The sequence below is a fragment of the Acinonyx jubatus genome, chromosome E1 (assembly GCF_027475565.1).
Source record: "Acinonyx jubatus isolate Ajub_Pintada_27869175 chromosome E1, VMU_Ajub_asm_v1.0, whole genome shotgun sequence".
NCBI lineage: Eukaryota > Metazoa > Chordata > Mammalia > Carnivora > Felidae > Acinonyx > Acinonyx jubatus.
Window position 1 is genome coordinate 1 of NC_069397.1, and position 20,628 is coordinate 20,628.

The following is a 20,628-nucleotide window of genomic DNA, read 5'->3' on the forward strand; positions in this document are numbered from 1 at the left end:
TTTCCTGCTCTTTAAGGTAGGCTTGTATTGCTATGTACTTCCATCATAGAATGCTTTTGCCGCATTCCAAAGGTTTTTACCAGTATATTTTCATTTTCATTTGTTTCAGTGTATTTTCCCATTGATTTCCTGTTTAACCCATTCATTTAGTGACATGTAATTTAACCTCCTTTTATATGTGACCTTATACCCCCCACCCCTGCTTTTTTGTTGTTGACTTCCAGTTTCCTAGCTTTGTGGTCAGAAAGATGCTTGGTCTGATCTCTGTCTTTGGGTACCTGTTGAGGCCTGATTTGTGACCTAGAATGTGATCAATTCTGGAGAATGTCCCATGTGCGCCTGAAAAGAATGTGTACTCCGCCATTTTAGTATGGAGTGTTCTGAACATATCTATTAAACCCATCTGGTCCAGTGTGTCATTCAAAGCCATTGTTTCTTTGTTGATTTTCTGTTTACAGGTTCTGTCCATTGATGTGAGTGGTGTTAAAGTCCTCTACTGTCGTTATATTATTATAAATGAGTTCCTTTATGGTTGTTTTTAAATGTTTTATATACTTGGTGATCGCATGTTGGGTGCATCAAGATTTACAATATTGGATATTCTTGTTTAGCTGTCCCCTTTAGTAAGAGATAGTGTCTGTCTTCATCTCTTGTTATAGCTTTATTTATTTATTTATTTTTAATTTAAGTCTAGTTGTCATATAGTGCATTCTCGGATTCGGGATTCATCCCTTACATACAACACCCAGTACTCATCAAAACAAGTGCTCTCCTTAATACTCGTCCCCCATCTAGCCCAGTGCTGACCCATCTCCCTCCATCAACCTTCAATTTTTTTCTCTAACATTAAGAGACTCATGTGGTTTGTTACCACTCTTCATTTTTCCTGCCCCCTTCCCATGTTTTCATCTGTTTTGTTTCTTCAATTCCACATGAGTGAAATCATATATTTGCCTTTCTCTGATTGACATATTTCACTTAGCGTAATACATTCTAGCTCCATCCACATCGTTGCAAATGGCAAGATTTCATTCTTCTTGAAGCTGAGTTATATTTCATTGTATATATGTATGTATGTATATATGAACATACATATGCGTATACATATGTATACACACACACACACATACACACACACTACAGCTTCTTTATACCTTAATCAGTTGATGGATACTTGGATTTTCTCCATAGTTTGGCTACTGTTGATAATGCTGCTACAAATACTGGGTGCATGCAATGTCACTATTAGGTATTTACCCAAGGGGTACCAAAATAGAGCCTCGGTTTTAAAGGTTATTTTGCCTGATATAAGTATTACTACTGGCTTTCTTTTGACATTATTGGCATAATAAATGTTTCTTCATTCCCTAGATACTAGGGATACTAGATACTAGGGAAGCTAGGTACTAGGCAGCATCTAGATAGGTCTTGTTTTTGTTTGTTTGTTTGTTTGTTTGTTTGTTTTGCCCATTCTGACACCCTATCCAATGTCTTTTGATTGGAGCATTTAGTCCATGTACATTTAGAGTGATTATTAATAGGTATATATTGAGTGCCATTCTACTAGTTGTTTTGCCATTGTTTCTTGATGTTTTCTCTGATCCTTTCTTGTCTGTAATCCTTTTAATCTTTCATTTCCACTCAAAGAGCCCAATTTAAATATTCTTTTCCTTTGAGTGGTAGTATATTTCTTTACTTATTTTTAATATTTCTTCTTTTTTAAATTTAAGCCCACGTTAGTTACCTTATAGTGGAATAGTTTCAGGATCAGAATTTAGTGATCCCTCAATTACAATATATATCCAGTACTCATCCCAATTGCCCTCCCCAATTCCCATCACCCATTTAGCCCATACCCCTATTCAGTAACTTCCTGGAACCCTGAGTTTCTTCTCTGTATTTAAGAGTCTCTTATCGTTTGATTCCCTCTCTGTATCTTATTTTTGCTTTTCTTTCACTACGTTCATCAGTTGTATTAAATTCCACAGATGAGAGAAATCATATGATGTGTGTCTTTCTCTGACATATTTTCCTTAGCATAATAAAGTCTGGTTCCATCCACGTTGTTGCAAACAGTAAGAATTCATTCTTTTTGATCTCCGAGTAATATTCCATTGCATGAATATACCACATCTTCTTTATCTATTCATCTCTCATTGGTCATTTGGGCTCTTTGCATAATTTAGCTATTGTTGATAATGCTGCTATAAACATTAGAGTGAATGTGCCACTTTGAGTCAGTGTTAGTGTATCTTTTGGATAAATACCTAGTAGTGTAATTGCTGGGTCCTAGTTTAGTTCTATTTTTAGTTTTTGTGACAAATCTCCATACTATTTCCCAGAGTGGCTACACCACTTTGCATTCCCACCAGCATTGCAAAGGCGTTCCCTTTCTCTGCATCCTTGCCAACATCTGTTGTTTCCGGAGATGTTAATTTTAGCCATTCTGATAGGTGTGAAGGGATATCTCATTGTGGTTTCGATTTGTATTTCAGTGATGACGAGTGAGATTGAACATCTTTTCCTGTGTGACCAATCTGGATGTCATCGTTCTTAAAGTGTCTCTTCATGTCTTTTGCCCATTTCTTCACTGGATTATTTGGTTTTGGGGTGTTGAGTGTGATAAGTTCTTTATAGATTTTGGATACTAACCTTTATCTGATGTCACCTGCAAACATCTTCTCCCATTTCATTCAGTTGCCTTTTAGTTTTCCTGATTGTGTCCTCTGCTGTGCAGAAGCTTTTTATCTTGAGGTCCCAAAAGTTCATTTTGGTTTTTATTGCCCTTGCTTCAGAGACATGACAGGCAAGAAGTTGCTGTGGCCAGGATCAAGGAGGTAGATTGCCTGTTTTCTCCTCTAGGATTTTTTGGTCCCTTTCTTACATTTAGATCTTTCACCCATTTTGAGGTGTGTGTGTGTGTGTGTGTGTGTGTGTGTGTGTGTGTGTGTGTGTGGTTTAAGAACATAGTCCAGGTCCATTCTTCTCACTGTCCAGTTTTCCCAGTACCATTTGCTGAAGAGACTTTGTTTTTCCATTGGATATTCTTTCCTGCATTGTCAAAGATTACTCGGCCATATGTCTGAGGGTCCATTTATGGGTTCCCTATTCCGTTCCATTGATCTGTGTCCGTTTGTGTGCCTGTACCATACTCTCTTGATGATTGCGGCTTTCTAATACAGCATAAAGTCCAGAATTGTAATGTCTCCAGCTTTGTTTTCTTTTTCAACATGACTTTGTCTGTTTGGGGTCTTTTCTGGCTCCCTACAAATTTTAGGGTTGTTTGTTCTAGCTCTGTGAAGAATGCTGGTGTTATTTTGATAGGGATTGCATTGAATGTGTCGATTGCTTTGGGTAGTATTGACATTTTAACAATATTTGTTCTTCTAATCCATAAGCATGGAATGTTTTTCCATTTCTTTGTGTTTCTTCAATTTCTTTCATAGACGTTGTATGGTTTGTTCCTTTATTTTTTTAATGTTTGTTTATTTTTGAGACAGAGCGACAGAAAGAGAGAGCGCATGAGCAGAGGAGGGGCAGAGAGAGAGAGAGAGGGAGACACAGACTCGGAAGCAGGCTCCAGGCTCCGAGCTGTCAGCACAGAGCCTATTGTGGGACTCGAACCCACAAGTGAGGGATCATGACCTGAGCTGAAGTCAGTGCTTAACTGACTGAGCAACCCAGGCTCCCCTCTATTGTTTTAAGTGTACTGATCTTTTACCTCTTTGGTTAAGTTTATCCCTGGGTATTTTGTGTTTTTCAGTGCAGTTGTAAAGTACATCAATCCTAGATTTCTCTCTGCTGATTCATTATTGGTGTATAGAAATGCAATCAACTTCTGTATATTGATTTTATATCCTGAGACTTTCCTGAATTCCTGTATCAGTCCTAGCAGTTTTTCAGTGGAGTCTTTTGGATTTTCCATAGAAGTATCATGTCTGTGAAGACGGAAAGTTTGACCCCTCCTTGCCAGTTTGGACACCTTGTATTTCTTTTTGTTGTCTGATTGCTGAGGCTAGGACTTCCAACAGAATGGTGAATAACAGTGCTGAGAGTGGACATCCCAGTCGTGTTCCTGACCTTAGGTGGAAAGCTCTGTTTTTCCTCATTGAAGATGATATTTAGCTGTAGGACATTCGTATCTGGACATACTGATATTGAGACAAGATCCTTCTATCCCTCCTTTCATGAGTGTTTTTTTTTTTTTTCATCAAGAAAGGATACTGCATTTTGTCAAATGCTTTTTCTGCATCTATTGAGAGGATCATGTGGTTGTTTTCTTTTATCAATGGGATGTATCGGATCAGTTGATTTGCAGATACTGAATCGGTTGTGCATCCCAGGAATAAATCCAATTTGTTGTGGTGAATAATTCTTTGTATGTATTGTTGGACCCAGTTTGCTAATTTTGGTTGAGAATTTTTGCATCTGGGTTCATCAGGGAGATTGGTCTGTAGTTTTCCTTTTTAGTGGCGTCTTTGTCCAGTTTGGACTCAAGGCCAAGTTGGCCTCATAGGATGAGTTTGGAAGTGTTCCTTCCATTTCTCTGGCCATGACCTTATCTTGTTCTTTCATTTGGGATGTATTCCTCTTGTCTTGGCATTTTAGCTGAGTATTTGTCTTCTCTCTGTTACCAAACCTCATTGTGTTACCTGCCTGTGAGATGAATGGCTTTATCAAGAGGAGGTCATCTAGTGTCCAGGGCCTGACACATCAGGGAGTGTCTGTGGTGTGTGTTTCATGCACTGTTTTGTGCTCTGGCTGCACTATCCTTCTGGCCAGTTGTATGGGCAACGTATGGTCCTTGACCAGAATGTGCTGAGTTTTATCTAGGTCTGCTCTGATCTGCTTGTTAAATGAGACTTGAAACGACTGCCACTCGAAGTGAAGCCCTGCAGAACTGTCTGGTCAAGAGAGGTGCTGTGGTCATGGGCTTCTGCTGGTCTTCTAGGGAAGGGACACCTCCGTTGGGACTGAGGCAAGACTGATTGACCTAGAAGGCCAGTCTCTCTAGAGCACAGGAAGGTGGGGTTGGTGTAAGCAGCTTAGGCAGCCAGTGTGGGGATGACCTTGTTTCCAGCAGATGGCTCTGTGTTTATGCTGTGGGGAAGAGGAGGAAAATGGCGTTACCCAGCTCCTCTGTCCTAGCTCCTTTGTCCCCTCATTGTGAACGCTGCCTCTCAGGGATGCTCTCATGATGAGTGTATAATCTCCCCACTGTGTGCACCAGGCCATGTACAGATCACTGTTTCCATACCATCTGCTGCAAGTAGTTTGCTGCCTTCTCTCAAGGAGTAGTCCAGTGCCCTCATGGCTGTATCTCAGCCATGCCTGCTAAATTTTGAAACTCCACATTCTCGAGGTGCCTGGATGGCTTGGTTAAGTGTCTGACTCTTGATCCTGGCTCAGATCATGACCTCATGGTCATGGGATTCTCTCTCTCCCTCTATTCCTGCCCCTCCCTTGCATGTGCTCTCTTTCTCTCTCTGTCTCAAAATAAATAAACTTAAAACAAGTTTAGTGGCATGGAATACCTTATTTAGGCAAGATTTCCTCCCTGAGGGGAATGGCAGGGGTCTATCAGTTAAGTTTCCAGCACTGACTACGAAATTCTTTGCTTACTGGTTAAAGGTTACATTCCTGCAGAAATGAAATTAGGTTTGGTGATATGGGACCTTAACGTAAGTAACTCCATGATGGTCCTGTGAGTTTTCTTTACATTCCAAACCCATATTTTTACACATCGATTTTTTTATTAAAAATATAGCCCTAAATAATATTTTAGCCATCTACTGCCAGCCCGATGATCATATCCTGTAAAACTGTGACCATCTCCTAATCGTAGATGAAGATCAACTCTGTGGCTCTAAGATTTTTGTGACTCTAAGTTACATTGATGTATGTTACTAAGATCTTTGTGAGTCTAGGTTACTGATGGCCTTCTGAAAACTTTGACTCAGGGACCCGCAGCCAGGTTGCTGAGCCATCACTTAGGCACAGAAGCACCCTTTCCAAGTCACCTCTTCCTAAAGCGTTGTCTTTGTCTTTTGTACTTCTGGGTCTTACCCTTTTGCAGATCACATGCTGTGATGGACATCCCCTCATGGAAACCTGTCAAAGTGGACCAGAGAAAGCTGCTTCCCTGTGACTGCCACTTCATTGTCACATCTTTTCCTTCTGAAACCCCTTGAACACCCTATCATTCTTCCAGCCTTTGAATATCTCTTTGACTTGGAAATATTTCATTCTCTTGTATTCCTGGTAAAAATATGCATGAAATATTAAAGCAAGGATTCTTTGCAATAAGTGAGCTAGTCACAATGATCCATCTGTCCGTGTGTACATGTTGTTTTTTTTTTTGACAATGTTCAGGCATGATGTGAAGTACATCCTGTAAAATCTGAGTATCATTCATTATCTAGGATAACCACCTTTATGGAAAGCCATTCAATGACATGCTCTTTCAAGATCAGAAAAACACTTAATTTACATACCACATAATACAGTGATATATGCATATGTTATTATCTTAAACTATGTAAAGTAGATGTTTCTATGAAGTGTTTATCATGCATTCAGTTTTCTGTACCATGAATGCTATTATTTAAATTAAACAGTAGTAAGAACAACAAGAATAGGTGCATGGCCATCACTAGTAACTAATACTAGAACTAGTCATATAATATTATGTGTTGAAAACGTAAAACCATGATTATTAATAATCTTTTCATTCGGGATGGGTTTCTAGTTACCAGAAAAATTGGGAAGATATTATTGAGTCTGCACATACATCAGACTGTTTTCTGACTATTGATGTCTTATGAGTTGATACATGATCACAATCAATATCCCGAAGAGATATGGTAGTATTAACTAAAGTTTATATTTGTATTCATATGCTTCGGTTTTAACCTCTTCTGTCCCAGAATCATCCCACCTGGTACATTACCCTCATACTGTCTCCTTAGGCTCCACTTGGCCATGACGATTTTTAGATGTTTCCATATTTTTCATAATCTGCTAAGTTTTGAGGGTACGTTTGTAGAATGTATTTTGTAGAATGATCCTTGGTTGGGATATGTCTAACTTTGTTCAGATGCTTAGGCAAGAGTTACTGTGTTTTGGAGCATAAGATCCAGAGACATAGTGCCATCCATAATTATCACTTCACATAAAGGTTGTTCACTCTGAAGATTGGGATCTTTTGTGGTTCTGTACAAATTTTAGGACTGTTCTAGTTCTATGAAAAATGTTGTTGCTATTTTGATGGCGATTGCATTAATTATGTCAGTTGCTTTGGGAAGTATAGACATTTCCATGAAATTTGTACTTCCGATCCATGAGTATGGAATATCCTTCCATTTTTTTGTGTCAACTTGAATTTCTTTCATCACTGTTTTATAGTTTTCAGAGTATAGGTCACTCACCACTTTGGTTAGATTTATTCATAGATACATTATTATTTGATGTACAACTTCAAATGGGACTGTTTTCTTAATTTCTCCTACTGCTTCATTATTGTTGTCTAGAATTGCAACAGATTTCTGTACAATGATGTTGTATCCTGTGACATTGCTGAATTCATTTATCAGTTCTAGCAGTTATTGGGTGGACTCTTTAGGGTTTTCTATATATAGTGTCATGTAATCTACAAAGTGTGGAAGATTCACTTCTTCCACGTTTGGATTTGTTTGTATTTTATTTTATTTTATATTATGTTTTATTTTAATTTTACTTTACATTGTTTTGTTTCATTTCGTTTATCTGCTGGCTGTGACTTGGACTTCCAGTGCTGTTTATTAAAAGTGGTAAGAGTAAACATCCTTGTCTTCTTCCTGACCTTATAGGAAAAGCTCTCAGATTTTCTCCATTAAGGTTGATTATAGCTGTGGGGTTTTCATAGAAAACATTTATTACATTGATGTTTGTTTCCTGTAAACCTACTTTAGGGGGTTATAATCATGAATGGATGTTGTACTATGTCAAATGCTTTTTCTTCATGTATTGAAATGACCGTATGGTGCTTTCCCGTAACGTTTATTAATTTTGAGAGAGACAGAATGTGAGCAGGGGACGGGTAGAAAGAGAGTGGGAGACACAGAATTCGATGGAGGCTCTTGGCTCTGAGCTTTCAGCACAGAGTCCGATGTGGGACTTGAACTCACGAATCATGGGGCCATGACCTGAGCTGATGTTGGACTGTTAAAGGATTGAGCCACCCAGGTGCCCCGATCATATGGTTCTTATCCTTTCTCCTGTTGATATATTGTATCACATTGACTGATTTGCGAATATTGAACCACCCTTGCAGCTTGGGAATAAATCCCACTTAATTGTGGGATATATTTACAGTTGTTATATCTTCTTTTTGGATTGTACCCTTTACTGTTATATAACATCCTCCTCTGTCTCTTGTTATTTACTTTTTTTAAGTGTATTTTTTCTGATACAAGTATTGCTACTCCAGCTTTTGTTTTTTCATCCGTTCTTACACCTTACATCTCTAGATTGGAGCATTAATTGCATTTACCTTCAAAGAAATGATCGCTATGTATGTATGTATTGCCATTATATTACCTGTTTTCTTGTGGTTTCTAATGATTTTCTCCGATCCTTTCTTGTCTGTCTTTCATGTTTTGCTTATTTTCTTTAGTGGTGTATTTTAATTTCTTTATATTTATTCTTAACATATTTGTGACTGGTTTTTGATATATGGTTACTGCTGGGTTATTTATATAACCTCTTCTGCATTTAGCAGTTTGTATTAAGCTGATGGTCATTTACCTTGGAACCCATTATTTTCTCCTCCCTAGGTTTTTGGTAGATGTTATTGTATTTCAAACCCATATCTCTGAGTTCCTTAACTATTTTTTACAGAAATATTCATGTTTGACTTGATTTGTGTCATTTACCTCTATACTGCCACTTCTGGTCTCTCCTTTCCACTCAAAGAGTCCCTCTTAATATTTCTTGCAGGACTGGTTTAGTAGTACAAACACCTTTAGTTTTTGTTTGGGTAATCTGTGTCTCCTTCCATTCTGAATGATAGACTTGCTGGATAGAGTATTCTTGGCTGCTGATTTTTCCATTCAGTACTTTGAATATGTGATGTCACTCGCTTCTGGCTTGCCAAATTTCTGTTCAGAAATCGGGTAGCTAGCTTTATGGGTCTTCCCTTCTAAGTGAAGGTCTCTTTGTCTTGCTGCTTTTAAGAGTTTTTCTTTATTGTCACTGTAATTTGCAAGTTTGCTTACAATATGTCTGGGTGCTGGCCTGATTTTGTTGATTTTGATGTGAATTCTCTAGTCTCCCGGATGTAGATGTTTGTTTCCCTCCCCCGATTAGGGAAGTTTTCAGCTATTGTTTCCACAAATAAATTTTCCGCCCCATTTTCTCTTTCTACTGGGACTCCTACAATATGAATATTATTAGGTTTGCTGTAGTCGCTGAGTTCCGTTAGTCTCGTCTCATGTTGGAGAATTCTGTTCTCTCTCTTTGGTTCAGTGTGCTTAATTTCCATTATTCAGTCTTTGACGTCACTGCTTTGTTCTTCTGCTTCTTCCATCCCTCTGTTCGTTCCAGCAAGCTTGTCTCTCCTTTATTGTGTCCTCAATGACTACTGTATTATTTCTTAACTCTAGTCAGGGGTCTCACTCTCTACTCATTGCGCAAGTCTAATGAGTATCCTTATGATCATTGCTTTCAATTCTGTATCAAGTATGTTACTCATATCTCTTTGGCTTATCTCTGGCTGTGGCTTTGACTAGGTCTTTCATTGTGGATAAACATCTCTGTGTGTCCATTTTGTCTGTCTCTCTGGCTCTATTTCTCTGTGTTAAGAAAGTCAGCTGTGCCTTCTGATCTTGAAACTAATAACGTTATGAAGAAGAGGTCCTGGAGACCTCAGTAGTTCGCGTCTCCATTTATAGGTCCTGGAACTTCAGAGGCTATCGTATGGGTATTGTTCATGGCCTGCTGCTGTGTCTGGGTTACTTTTCCTTTTAGTGCAGGTGTCTGCACTGATTGTGTGCCTGTTGTGGGATGTGCTTGCTCTCAGTGGTGTTAGTGGGACTCAGGCAGGCCAGCTGATATGCCCGCTGGGTAACTTGGGAACAGGGCAGGAGTGTTAGCAAAATTGCACAGGGCTACTATTCCTATGCCAGATTTCCCGATGTCCTTTGGTGCCTGGGGGCTGTGGACCAGCAGTGGAAGCTAGGGGCTTGAGGATATGCACACAGCATATCTGTGCCTGGGGACATGTGGCTGGTTGAGACAGATGAGGGTGTCTGGATATGTACAGCTGGGTGAGGCGCAGATGTACACAGCGTGCTGTGACAGCTATGCATGCAGCTTGTCAGACAGGGTGCCCTAGTGGTTTGAAAAATGTTTGCCCTGAGACCAGCTGGCTTGGTGTGGTGAGTCACCTAGTGAACCCTTGGGACTGGCGCACTACTAACGGGTTAGGTAGCAAGTGTCTGTGCAGCCTCACCCTCTGGTGGGTGCTTCTATGCTTACTCTGGGAGGCTGAGGGAGAAGAATGGTGCCTGTGAGCTCCCTCATTGTTAGAGAAGTCCTCCAACACGCTCAGGAATCAGCATGAATAGATCTGTCTCCTGTTGCCTTGGCATTGTGTAAAATGCCATGTTTACATTGCCTCTCTACACAGGCAGGGACCTGGCTATCACTCATCCTCCTGGATCACCCAGTGCTGGGTCAGCTGACCTCCAAAACTCCAGGATCTAAACTCAAGGGAATTCAGCCCCTCTGGGTTTTAATGACAAATGTTATGGAGATTAGTCTTCACTGTGTAAGCTCCCTGGTGTGAGGGCTCACTTTCTCTGCCCATTCTGCAGGCAGCCAGACTCCACCTTTCTGACCTTCATAACCTTTCTGATGCAGCTTCTCTCTATTTAGGTTTGGAGTTTCTTCTGCCAGTCTTTGGATCACTCTCTGGTTCATGGACTTGGAAGTGGATGTTATGCAGTTGAAAACATGGGACAGGGTGAGCTTAGGGTCCTCTTACTCTGCTATTATTAACTTTTTAAATGTCTTATTATTTTGTATTTTTGAGACATGAGCAGAAAGACTCATATCACCCATGCACTTCAGGATTAGAAAGGAACTTTCCCACATTTGCTTCTAGTATTTTATGAAACTCTCTTTAATGAGGTATGATTACATATAGCAAATAGCCTCAAGGTAAAGGGTATAATTGGATGAGACTTGAAGGTACAGGACCATGGGTACAGCACCATGAAATCATATGGTTTCTCCCTAAACCTTCCATCACGATCCCTTTGTGTCTAATCCTAATGTTGCTTTTGAAGTAAGGACTACTTTTTCCCCCACGTTTTCAGATATTGCCCAGGTGTCTGAAAGCCTACATTGGCATATCTCCTTTTCAGATAGTCTATATTCCCAAAACTATTGCAGTCGGTCTACCTTTGGATTCTTGCTTCTATTGTATCTCTCTGTATGTTCACATACTTTTGTTGCACTACTTTAATGATAAGGTCTTAATAATTGCTTTAATATTCACTAAATGATACGAGCTGCAGTTCCACTTATGACAGAATGCACAGCTCCCTGTGATATGTATTCAAGAGCAAGACAGATATCCTGAGCACTTGAACTGAGAATGTCACTCTGTCTTTCTGCCAGCCTTCTTCCCTTCCCTGCAAGACAAGAATCTCCTTTTGTTCACACAGAAATGTGGGTGAAGTCAGTAGAAAACATTCCCTTCCCTCGTCTTCCCTTTATCTCTCAAAATCCTTGTCGCTACCTTCTGCCTTTCCCTTTCTCTGACTCAATCTCTCCAGGTCCATGATCAGGGTGTCCTCCAGCTGCTGGCCTCTGCCCTGTCCATCCCTCAGTGGGAAATCTGGGGTAGGATTATGCAGTTCACAGGTGATCAAGAAATATTTGCTCCTCAGATCCCTCCTGCACAAGGTTTCTGTCCGTGGAGACATGGCATCCTGGGGGAGGATCTGACTCCATGTATGGCCTCCTCACTCATCTCCCACAGTCACTACTGGTCCCTGATCCTTACCCACCATTAGAAATCAGCCATATGCTAGGGTCAGGTACCTGTCTATCTGACCCCAAACACCAGGAGTCAGTGAATATTTCTAAACTAAATAAGCACAAGCACCCCATGCATCTAGATATAGGAAGTTACCATCACCCCAGAAAACTCTCTTGCTCTCCTCTGCAAAAAGGGCCATCTTGCTGCTATCCTCCATCACCGCAATTTCTGCTAGTTTGTTACCTGTGTGTATAGGAACCGCACTGTGTGCATTCGATGGGGGGTGAGAGTAGGTCCTCCTAGAAGCAAACACTGAAACAGAGACAGAACAGTGAAAGTAGTATTAAGGAATACTGAGAAAAACAAAGTGGAGAGTGCAGTGTGGGCAGAGCCAGCATGCAGGCAGATCTGACACATTTTTAAGATATATAATCACCATACTCTGTAACCTCACACAGTCCTCTTCCAATTTCAAAATAGTTGTCATATAAGGCAGTGAAATTTACGAGATTTGGGGTTATTTCCCTATGGTCTTATGTTTTCCTACATGCATTCCCTCTTCGGTAGTTAATCTGTGTCCTCAGATGAACACTTTAGTGTGTGGATGCATCTGCGAGTCTATATGTAATGGAATAGGATTGTCTTCAGATCTCAGATGTAGAACTCTGATATACACATTCTCGTAATTATCTTTTTCTTTCTTTGTCTGGTGGGGCCTGAATCTTAATAGAATAAGCGTGTCTTTGTCTTACTGTTTAAAGTGGCGATCCCCAATCCCTGAGCTGAGGTGTTAACAGTCTTAGTTTAATGAACTTCTGTGACCATCTTTTTTTGATGATCTTTTGTATGGAGATATCTTAATTGAAACTGTGATAAGGGTGAGTGGACATTTCCCAGACATTTTGCAGTTGCATTCTGTATTCAATGTCTTCTTTTCATTATGTCCTTAGAAACAAGTATTATCCCTGTTTCACAGATAACCCATCTCAGGCTCTGTGTAGGTCCCACTGAGAATTGGTATTCTGGCTGAGACAGCAGGAACACAGGCAAATCCTCGGGATATTGTGAGAGAAGTTTAAGGAGATACATGCAAAGCTGTAGTCAGGGTGATGTCAGGGGTCCAGCAGGTGTGGCATCTGGCCAGCCCTGAATTGTAGGTTGACCCAGGCTGAAGGCCAATGCAGGCACTCAGCTGATCTAGATCCTGTCTTCACTTTTAGTCTCACTGAGGGATATGAACTTAGGCAAACAAGCATTTCCTTAAGACCAAGTTAAATTTCCTATATATCCAGGGCATTTTTTCACCTATAAATATCCAGAACCTTCAGACAACGCAGGGAGACAACAACCTTTTTAGATGATCACCTAGGTGCACTTTGGCAAATATGACATTTCGGAGAGGAACCCTGCATTGTGCACTGAGAGTGATCCCACATACAGCTCCATGTTGAACTCATGCTCCCTGCTGAGGCTGTGGTCGGGAATGGCCTGCAACTGCATCTCACTGACCCCAGGACCCTCCCCTCTGCACCTCCTCAAACTCTGCTTTCTGTCCTCAAATTCCCTTCTATTCCTGTGTGATTCAAGTTTCCCCCACTCCTTCACTGGTGCTTCCATTATGGTGACCACAAGGTCTGTGTCATATAATGTATGTGCCCCATTTCACACAGGACACCTGAGGCACCTACACTTAGGGGTGCATCTCATCCTTCACAGAACTCAAAACATTGTGTCTGTAAAATATGTACCAGTGCTCCCAATACATCTGTCTTTGTGTAAAAATCCTTTCTTTTTGACAAGAGAAACCTAAAGCTGACCTCATTACAGGGAAATGACACAGTCCATTGTACATACATCCTGAGAAACTTGAATATGTTACAAAGTCCTCAGGCAGTTTTGCAGTTGAATTGCCAAGCCCTAATAACCATCTCTATCTTTTTCCCACAAAGTGTTTCACGAAGAAGATGAATATGCTTTACAAATCCCTCATCCAGTTCAGGTTATCTTACCAAACGGAGGAGGTGGGGGGGGGGGGGTGGTTCATAGCCCATGACTGGTGATGAAGGACTGTCTATGGGGTTAGGGTTAGGGGGTAGGGTTAGAGATTAGGGGTTAGGGTTAGTTTAGATGGTTAGAGTTAGAAGGTTAGGATTAGGGTGAAGATTAGGGTTAGGGGTTAGGCGTTAGGGTTGGGGTGACAGGGTTAGGGTAGGGCTTACGGGTTAGGGTTAGGGTCAGGGTTAGCATCAGGGTTAGGGTCACAGTCAGGGTCAGTGTCAGGGTCAGGGGATAGGGTTTAGGGTTTACAGTTTAGGATTTAGGTTTTGGGTTTAGGGGTTATGTTTTCGGGGTTAGGGGTTAGGGTTAGGCTCAAGGTCAATGTTTCTTTTAGGTTTAGGGTTTCAGGGTTATGGTTTAGGGGTTCAGGTTTGGGTTTAGTTTAGGGTTTAGGGTTTAGGTTTGTGGTTACGGTTAGGGTTTGGATTAAGATTTGAGATTCAGGGTTCTGGGTTACGGTGTAGGGTTTAGGTTTAGTATTATGGTTGTTGTTGTAGTTGGGGTTATGGTAGTGTTAGTGTTATGGTTTGGTTTAGAGTTAGCGTTTAGGGTTAGGGTTAGGGTTATGGTTAGAGTTAGGGTTAGGGTTAGAGTTATGTTTCAGGAGTCACCAGTCGCTGATCCCAGAGCAGTGCAGTTGTCTACCCGGAGAGATAACTTGAGGGTACAAGGGAGGTTGCCGGTTAGGGTTAGTCTTTGGTTTCCAAGGTCATACAACTGTATTGTCAGTGGTCGTGGATGCCTCTGCAATTCTTTCGGGCAGCTGCAGTCAGGCCCTGGAAACGACATGGTGATATTCCAGGTTCTATGCCGAGTGATGCTGCACCACTTCTGGATCCCAGGTGCGTGGTGTTGTCAGACTTTGTTTTTGGGTCTACATGAGGAGAGACCCCTAGCTAGCCTTATGGTTCGGTCCAAGGACGTTGCCTGGCCTGAAACAACTCCAGTCTCGTGATCTCCCTCTAGGGGTAAAGTGAGGTCCCATGAGAAGGTGTGGTTCAAGTGTAGGGTTAGGGTTCGAGATATGATAGGTTTCTGTTGAGGGTTCTTGTTAAATTTAGGGTTAGGTTTAGGGTTTGTCCCCAGGACGTTCCAGGGGTGAACACACAGTAGTGCAGTTGTCTTCCCAAAAGACTGAGTTGAGGGCACAACGGAGGGTGCTGGTCAGGATTTGTCTTTGGGTTCCAAGGCCTGACAAATGTATGGGTCACCCTTCCAGTAGGCCTTGGGATGCGTTCCTACAGCTGCAGTCGCGCTTTGGAAATGACATAGTGATGTTCCAGGTTCCATGCCAAGTATTTCTGCACTGAGTCTCCAACCTGTGTGTGTGCTGTTGTCAGACTTTGGAATTGTGTCCCCTTGGGGAGAGAACCTTAGCTAGGGTGAGAGATCAGTCCAGGGTCGTTGCCAGGGCCAAAGTAACTCCAGTTTCATAATTTCCCTCGAGGGCTGAATTGAGGGCCCATGCAAGGGTGCAGGTCAAGTCTAGGGTTAGGGTTAGAGATAGGGTTAGGTGGAGGTTTCGGGAAATGGTTAGGGTTACAGTCAGGGTTAGGGTTAGGTCCCAGGAGGCTGCACGCACTGAACCCACAGCAAAGCAGATTTCTCCACAAAAGGCTGAGTGGAGTTCACAAGGGAGGTTCCCATTCTGGAGTAGTCTTTGGGTTCCAAGTCCAGATAAATGTGTGAACCACCCTTTGCATAGTCCTCTGGAATCTTCTCGTGCAGCTGCAGTCGCGCTTTGGAAATGATAGGGTGATGTTCCAGGTTCCATGCTGAGAATTTCTCCATCGATTCTCCAGCCTGTGTGCGTGCTTTTGTCAGACTTTAATTGGGCCCCCATGGGGAGAGAACTTTAACTAGGGTTAGAACTCCTTCCAGGGAAGTCGTCAGGGCCGAAGCAACACTAGGGTTTTGATTTGCATGAAAGGCTGAAGTGAGGGCACATGCCCGGCTGTGGTCTGGTGTAGACTTAGTGAGATAGATAGGTTAGGTGTAGATTGAAGGTTATAGTTTAGGGTTATGGTTAGGGTTAGGTCCCAGGAGCTTCCAGGCCCTGACCCCACAGCAGAGCAGTTGTCTCCCCAAAGGGCTCACTCTAGTTCACAAGGGAGGGTGCCAGAGAAGTTTAGACTTTGAGTTGCAAGGCCAGACAAATATATGTGCCACCCTTTGGATAGGCCTCAGGATTCCTCTCATGCAGCTACAGTCGTGCTTTGGAAATGACATGGTGATGTTCCAGCTTCCATGCCGAGTATTTCTGCACCGATTCTCGACCCTATGTGCGTGCTGTTGTCACACTTTGGTTTGGGTCCCCATGGGGAGAGAGCCTTAGCTCTGGTTGGGATTCGGTCAGGGATGTCTCCTGGGCCAAAGTGACAACAGTGTTGTGAATTCCATAGAGGGCTGAAGTGAGGGCACATGCGTGACTTAGTGAGATAGATAGGGTTACGTGTAGGTTGAAGGTGGTGGTCAGGATTAGTCTTTGGGTTCAAAGACCAGACAAATGTATGGGCCACTCTTCCGCTAGGCCTCAGGAATCCTCTCCTGCAGCTGCAGTTGCGCTTTGGAAATGACATGGTGATGTTCTAGATTCTATGTCGTGTATATCTGCACCGATTCTCGGACCTGAGTGTGTGTGCTGTTGTCAGACTTTTGTATCGGATACCGATTGGGAGAGAGCCTTATCTAGGGTTAGGGTTCAGTCCAGGGAAGTCAGCAGGGCCGAAGCGACACCAGTGTTGTGAATTCCACGGAGGCCTGAAGTGAGGGCACATGTGGGGCTGTGGGTGTTGTGTAGACTTAGTGAGATAGATAGGGTTACATGTACATTGAGGGTTATGGTTATGGTTAGGGTTACGGTTATGTTTAGGGTTAGGTCCCAGGAGGCTCCAGACACTGACCCCACAGCCGAGCAGTTGTCTCCAAAAAGGGCTGAGTGGAGTACAAAAGGAGGGTGTCGGTCAGGAATAGTGTTTGGGTTCCAAGCCCAGACAAATGTGTGGGCCACCCTTCAGGTAGCCCTCAGGAATCCTACCGTGCACCTGCAGTCGCGGTTTGGAAATGACATGGTGATGTTCCAGGTTCTACGCCGAGTATCTCTGCACCTATTCTCCAACCCGTGTGCATGCTGTTGTCAGACTTTGGAATGGGTCTCCAAGGTGACAGAGCCTTAACTAGGGTTAAGGTTCCATCCAGGGACCTTGCCACGGTCGCAGCTACTCTGGTTTCATGATCTCCCTCGAGGTCTGAATTGAGGGCCCATGGGAGGATGCAGGTCATATATAGGGTTTGGTTTAGAGATACAGTTATGTGTACATTGCGGGTTAGGGTTAGGGTTACAGTTAGGGTTAGGGTTAGGTCCCAGAGGCTCCAGGCACTGACTCACAACAGTGCAGTTGTCTCCCGAAGGTTGAGTGGAGTACACAAGTGAAGGTGCTGGTAAGGATTAGTATTTGGGTTCTAAAGCAAGACAAATGTATGGGTAAGCCTTCTTGTAGGCCTCAGGAATCCTCTTGTGCAGCTGCAGTCGCGTTTGGAAATGACATGGTGATGTTCCATGTTCCAAGCCCAGATTTTCTGTATCGATTCTCCAACCCGTGTGCTTCTTGTTGTCACACTGTGAAATTGGTTCCCTGTGGGCAGATACCCTTATCTAGGGTTAGGGTTCGGTCCAGGGAAGTGCCAGGGCTGAAGCGACACCAGTGTTGTGAATTCCATGGAGGGCTGAAGTGAGGACACATGCGCGGCTGTGGGTCTGGTGTAGACTTAATGAGATAGATAGGGTTAGGTGTAGGTTGAGGGTTATACGTTAGGGTTATGGTTAGGGTTAAGGTTAGGTCCAAGGAGATTCTAGGCCTTGACTCCACCTCTGAGCAGTGGTCTCCCCAAAGGGCTGAGTGGAGTACACATGGTAGGGTGCTGGTCAGGATTAGTCTTTGGGTTCCATACCCAACAAATATATGGGCCACCCTTCATTTAGGCCTCAGAATCCTCTAGTGCAGCTGCAGTCGCATTTTGCAATGACATGGTGATGTTCCTGGTCCCCTGCCAAGTATTTCTTTACCAATTCTTGAACCCGTGTGCGTGCTATTGTCACACTTTTGAATTGGGTCTCCATGCGGAGAGACCCTTAGCTAAGGTTAGGGATCAATCCAGAGAAGTCGCCAGGGTCGAAGCAACACCAGTGTTGTGAATTCCATGAAGAGCTGAAGTGAGGGCACATGCGTGACTTAGTGAGATAGATAGGGTTACATGTAGGTTGAGGGTTATGGTTAGGGTTACAGTTAGCGTTAGGGTTAGGTCCCAGGAGGCTCCAGGCACTGACCCCACAGAAGAGCATTTGTCTTCACGAAGGGCTGAGTGGAGTACACAAGTGAGGGTGCTGGTCAGGAGTAATTTACATTCACACACATGCTCACCCCACAACTTCTTTATACCTTCATCAGTTGATGGATACTTGGACTTACCCATAATTTGGCTACTGGTGACGATGCTGGTATAAATATCTGGTGCAGGCAATTTTACTACTAGGTGTTGACCCAAAGGGTACCAAACTACACTCTCGGTTTTAAAGTTTATTTTGCCTAATATAAGTATTGCTACTGGCTTTCTTTTGACATTACTGGCATGAAAAATGTTTTTTCATTCCTTCAATTAAAATATGCGGGTGACTTAAGTCCAAACAAGGCTTTGTAGGTAGAATCTTGATAGGCCTTGTTTGTTTGTTTGTTTGTTTGTTTGTTTTTTGGTCCATTCTGACACCCTATCCAATGTCTTTTGATTGGAGCATTTAGTCGATTTACATTCAGAGTAAATATTGATAGGCATATATTTAGTGCCATTCTACTAGTTTTTTGCCATTGTTTCTTGATGTTTTCTCTGATCCTTTCTTGTCTGTAACCCTTTTGGTCTTTCATTTCCACTCCAAGAGTCTGATTTAAATATTATTTTCTTTTGACTGGTAGTACATTCTTTAATTTTTAAAAATATTTCTTCTTTTTTAAAATTTAAGCCCAAGTTAGTTACCTTATAGTGGAATACAGTTTCAGGATTAGGGTTTAGTGATCCATCAATTACAATATATATCCAATACTCATCCCGATTGCCCTCCCCAATTCCCATCACTCATTTAGCCCATACCCCTATTCAGTAATCCTCAAGGACCCTGAGCTTCTTCCCTCTACTTAACAGTCTCTTATTGTTTGACTCCCTCTCTGTTTGTATCTTACTTTTGCTTTCATTTCACTATGTTCATCAGTGTTATTAAATTCCACAGATGAGAGAAATCATAGGATGTGTGTCTTTATCTGACATATTTGGCTTAGCATAATAAAGTCTGGTTCCATACACTTTGTTGCAAATAGCAAGATTTCACTCCTTTTTCACGCCAAGTAATATTCCATTGCATGAATATACCACATCTTTTTTATCCATTCAACTGTCAATGGTCATTTGGGCTCTTTGCATAATTTAGCTATTGTTGATAATGCCACTATAAACAGTGGAGTGCATGTGTCATTTTGAGTCAGAGTTAGTGTATCCTTTGGATAAATACCTAGTTGTGCAATTGCTGGGGCCTAGTGTAGTTCTATTTTTGGTTTTTGTAACGAATCTCCATACTATTTTCCAGAGTAGCTACACCACTTTGCATTCCCACCAGCATTGCAAAAGCGTTCTCTTTCTCTGCATCCTTGCCAACATCCGCCGTTTCCTGAGATGTTAAATTTAGCCATTCTGATACGTGTGAGGGGATATGTCATAATGGTTTTGATTTGTATTTCACTTACGATGAGTGAGGTTGAGCATCTTTTCATGTGTGACCAATCTGGATGTCATCTTTCTTAAAGTGTCTCTTCATGTTTTTTGCCCATTTCTTCACTGGATTATTTGGTTTTTGGATGTTGAGTGTGATAATTTTTTATAGATTTTGGATACTAACCTTTATCTGATATGTCACCTGCAAATATCTTCTCCCATTCCATTCAGTTGCCTTTTAGTTTTGCTGATTGTGTCCTCTGCTGTGCAGAAGCTTTTTATCTTGAGGTCCCAATAGTTCATTTTGGTTTTTATTGTCCTTGCTTCTGTAACATAACAAGCAAGAAGAAACTGCAGTCAGGTTCAAAGAGGTAGGTTGCCTTTTTTCTCCTCTAGGATGTAGATGGTTTTCTGTCTTACATTTAGATCTTTCATCCATTTTGAGGTGTGTGTGTGTGTCTGTGCGTGTGTGTGTGGTTTAAGAACATAGTCCAGGTTCATACTTCTCACTGTCCAGTTTTCCCAGTACCATTTGCTGAAGAGACACTTTTTTTCCTTTGGATATTCTTTCCTGCTTTGTCAAAGATTACTCAGCCATATATTTGAGGATCCATTTCTGCCTTCCCTATTCTGTTCCTTTGATCTATGTGTCCGTTTTTGTGCCGTACCATACTGCCTTGATGATTGAGGCTTTCTAATGCAGGATAAAGTCCAGAATTGTTTTTCTTTTTCAACATTACTTTGGCTCTTTGAGGTCTTTTCTGGTTCCATACAAATTTTAGGATTGT